This window comes from Octodon degus, unplaced genomic scaffold (assembly GCF_000260255.1).
Source record: "Octodon degus isolate 3935 unplaced genomic scaffold, OctDeg1.0 scaffold00031, whole genome shotgun sequence".
Taxonomy (NCBI): Eukaryota; Metazoa; Chordata; class Mammalia; order Rodentia; family Octodontidae; genus Octodon; species Octodon degus.
In genome coordinates, this window is record NW_004524607.1 from 4,850,072 (window position 1) to 4,854,035 (window position 3,964).

At 42.0% G+C, this 3,964-nt stretch overlaps 1 protein-coding gene and 1 pseudogene across 1 annotated transcript in view; one reads left to right on the plus strand and one right to left on the minus strand.

Moving 5' to 3' along the window:
* The window catches only part of Sugct (succinyl-CoA:glutarate-CoA transferase), an 808,498-nt gene that overhangs the window by 224,506 nt on the left and 580,028 nt on the right, over positions 1–3,964 (minus strand). The window lies entirely within an intron of this gene.
* On the plus strand, positions 719–2,128 carry LOC101564566 (annotated as a pseudogene).

Below are 3,964 nucleotides of genomic sequence, written 5' to 3' on the forward strand. Positions count from 1 at the left end.
CCCTCAGGATTTTTCCTGAGATCCTGTACCTCAGATTGTAGATCCTTTGTCAGTGTCAGCCATGTGGATGAGTCATGGCCATTGCTTGGCCAATGTGCTCTAAGTGAAAGCCTGAGAGAATGTTTTCTCTCCATGTGACTCCCTTTAGGCACACTCTACATCATCGATTATTTTCCTCTTTGTGGATCCTTGCATTTATATTCTTTGAAAGCTCCCAAGGTGATTCTAGCCAGTCTCCAGATAGAAAGGAACTGCACTAAATCCGCTTTATTATTGATGACCATTTGATGGTTAGGTGAGTTTTCATTTACTTCCTCTTGGAAGTATTCTATCTCCATGCTTCTAAATTGCAACACACATAAAAATCACATAACATTTTTTAAAAATACAGATTTTGAGTCATAGTTCTATGGCATTGTATTAGCTTGTTATGCAGCATTTAAACATGTTTTCGATTTATTGCACTTAAGAGTACAGCTTCAAGGTCAATCTATTTACCCAGAAATGTCTCAAGTTTGTCCTTCCTTATAGTAGAGTAATACTCAATTGTATTAAAAAGAAATATATCTTTATCCATTTATTGTTTGAAAGAGAAATAATTACAGCAAAAGGGCAGAAATAATTTGATCTTAATATGTATCTTTAAAAGTGCAATTCCACAAATGCCTTTAACCTGAGTTTTCGAAAACTTTTGAAATAAAATATGTATTAGGTCGGAGTGTCGGCACTCGCGTTCCCCGCCCCGCCCCTGCTTCGACCGCGGTTTGTGCCTCCGCCTCCTTCTGCTTGGCGCCTACCGCCACTACCCCGCCCCGGCCCCGGGAGTGGCCGCGGAGTGCCCGCCGCCCACACCGCGTCTCGCGGGAGGCGGGCTCGGCACGAAATAAATCAGAATGAGTTATGCAGAAAAGCCTGATGAAATTACGAAAGATGAGTGGATGGAAAAGCTCAATAACTTACATGTCCAGCGGGCAGACATGAATCGTCTCATCATGAACTACCTGGTCACAGAGGGCTTTAAGGAAGCAGCAGAAAAATTTCGAATGGAATCTGGAATTGAACCAAGTGTGGATCTAGAAACCCTTGATGAACGGATCAAGATTCGGGAGATGATCCTGAAGGGCCAGATTCAGGAAGCCATTGCCTTGATCAACAGCCTCCATCCAGAGCTCTTGGACACAAACCGGTATCTGTACTTTCATCTGCAGCAACAGCATTTGATTGAGCTGATCCACCAGCGTGAGACTGAGGCAGCACTGGAGTTTGCCCAGACACAGTTGGCAGAGCAGGGCGAGGAAAGCAGAGAGTGCCTCACAGAGATGGAGCGCACACTGGCCCTGCTGGCCTTTGACAGCCCCGAGTAGTCACCCTTTGGAGACCTTCTCCACATGATGCAGAGGCAAAAGGTGTGGAGTGAAGTTAACCAAGCTGTTCTAGATTATGAGAATCGTGAATCAACACCCAAGCTGGCAAAATTACTGAAACTACTACTTTGGGCTCAGAATGAGCTGGACCAGAAGAAAGTAAAATATCCCAAAATGACAGACCTCAGCAAGGGTGTGATCGAGGAGCCCAAGTAGAGCTGGCGCAGGCAGCCCTGGTGCCCGCAGCCATGATGGCACAGGACTCGCCTCCCTCGGACTGTGACTGGAAGGTTTTCCCTGAAGTAGAGAACTCTTCTCCCCCTTATACTTTTTTTTGTTTTGACCTAGAATCTTTTTAAAAGGGAACGTGTCCCTTTTAAATGCTGGCAGACCCACAGTGAAAGACCCTTTCTGGAAGTCTGAGCGGTCCATGCACGATGGCACACCCTGAGGATTTCAACACCTTGCTGGTGACTGTCCGGGTGCTCTCAGTGTTTGTGGCTCCTGAAGGCTCAGCTTGTCGTTGAGCGCTGCATTATCGGGGCATATCAGTTAAACGTACAGCCTCCCTCTCAAAGTTCGTGAAGAGCACTGACATTGCTCTGCTTTCTGTTAGCTTGCAGGCCAACAGTGTGTTTTCTTAATTTTCTAAGTCCTGTCAGGCCTTTATCTTTAGTTTTTCCTTACCCTGTTTTTATTTTACTTTTTGTTTCATTTCTCATAGGAAAGAATATATAAATTTGTAAATCCTAATTCAAAGATGACTTTTGTGCAAGGGTATTGAGTTTGGTTCGTTTTTCCCTTTTGGTCCAAGTTGCGTGGCTTTTGGGGAGATGTGTGTACGAGGGGCAGGGCTGTGTGTTTTTTAATTTTTTAAATATATATTTTGGTGCTGTAAAAAAAATATGTATTATATAAATAGCAAGAAAATGTTTAAAGTGATCATTTTAAAAAGAATTACCCTTAATTAAAAATTAAAAGCCATAATCTTGAGTATTTCTTTTTCATTTATCTTCAGAAAGGAAAGCTGTAATTCTTTATTCAATTATAGAGATATATTAGAATACTAATACGTTGTCATTAGCTGGACATTACGGTAAAAATTTTGTTCCTGTCATTTAAAGTTCCAAAATGTTTATGTTTTCTACATCAAGAAACAAAGATTACTATTATAAAAACCACCAAATCTCTTTGAATTCTGAGTTGAAAAGCCAAAAAGTTATATAAGGCAAGCATTCAACAAATATGTATTAATACCCATTATATAGAATCTCTGTTCCTGGCACTGAAAACATCAAAAGAAACAAGAAAAGAGGACTTATCCTCTAGGAGAATAAATATTATGGCATGAATACAACTGACCAATAAAATGAGAAATTGTGAAAAATAAAATACACTGATATCATTTCAAGTTCCAAATAGGATTGCAGAAGATAAAATAGAGTACTGTTTCAAATAGGAAGGTCTTTAGCTTCTGTTGCCATGGAAAATCCTTGAGTTGGCAATATTTTAAATGAGACTTTCCAAAGGAGAAGGACACATAATTCTGGAGAAAGAGCAATATAGGCTGAATAAATAGCCAGTACAAGGCTCCCATGATGGGGATGAGCTTGGCAGGTCCAAGAACAGAAACAAGGCCTATGTGACTGAGAGAAGTGAACAAGGAGATAGAGGACAAGGGCTGAGGGCCAAAGAATTAGGCAAGGTCTTACAATGAGGCCTTCAAGACTGTAATAATAATAATTGATATGAGTATCTGCCTTCTAAGTGGAAAGGATAAGCTTTTAGAGGAAGAGAGCAGGACGTGTAGGGAGACTAGTCAGTAGGCCCTAGAAGGAGGTTAGACTAGGGATATGCCTCCTAGGTTTGGGCAGTGTGGTTGTAAGAGAGTTGAATTATGGAGGTTGAACCAACAATCTTTGTCAGTGGGCTGAATGTGAAGCACTGAAAAAGAAAAAGTTAAGGACATTCATCAGGTTTTACCTGGAGAATCTGGGCCTTTGATGGGACCACTTGAGGGAAAGGGAAATGTTTGCTTTGGAATAAGGAGAAAATAATTTTAGAACACTACAAATAACTTTGTTCTGGCTGTTAGTTCTTTAATTAATTAACTATTTGGTACAGGGTCTTGCTATATAGCTCAGACTCGTAGTGATCCTTCTGTCTCAGCCTCTCCAGTACTGGGATTACAGGTGTGCACCACTATGGCCAGTTTTGGTGGCCAGCATGGCTCAGTGCATCTGGGGTTCCCTGGGGTAGGTAAGGCATGTGGTACCAGGGATCAGACTCAGGTCCTTCCCCTTGCCAGGGATGCACTTACACTGTTGAGCTATCTCCCCAGTCCTGCCTGTTACTTTTGAGATACCTATCCAGAACCCAAAAAGAGACATAAAAGACTCAAACTGAATGAGACCACAAATCCACAGAATGTGGCTAAAATGCCCACAAGTGACACATGATGAAGATAAAGATGCCAGCAAAGGAGACCAGGAAAGAAAGAATCTAAGAGTATATTGTGTTGGAGAAACCCAGAAAAGACAGTGTCAAAGAAGGAATACTGACCTCCCCCACCCCGCCCGCGCAGTAGGAATTTCTGCCGA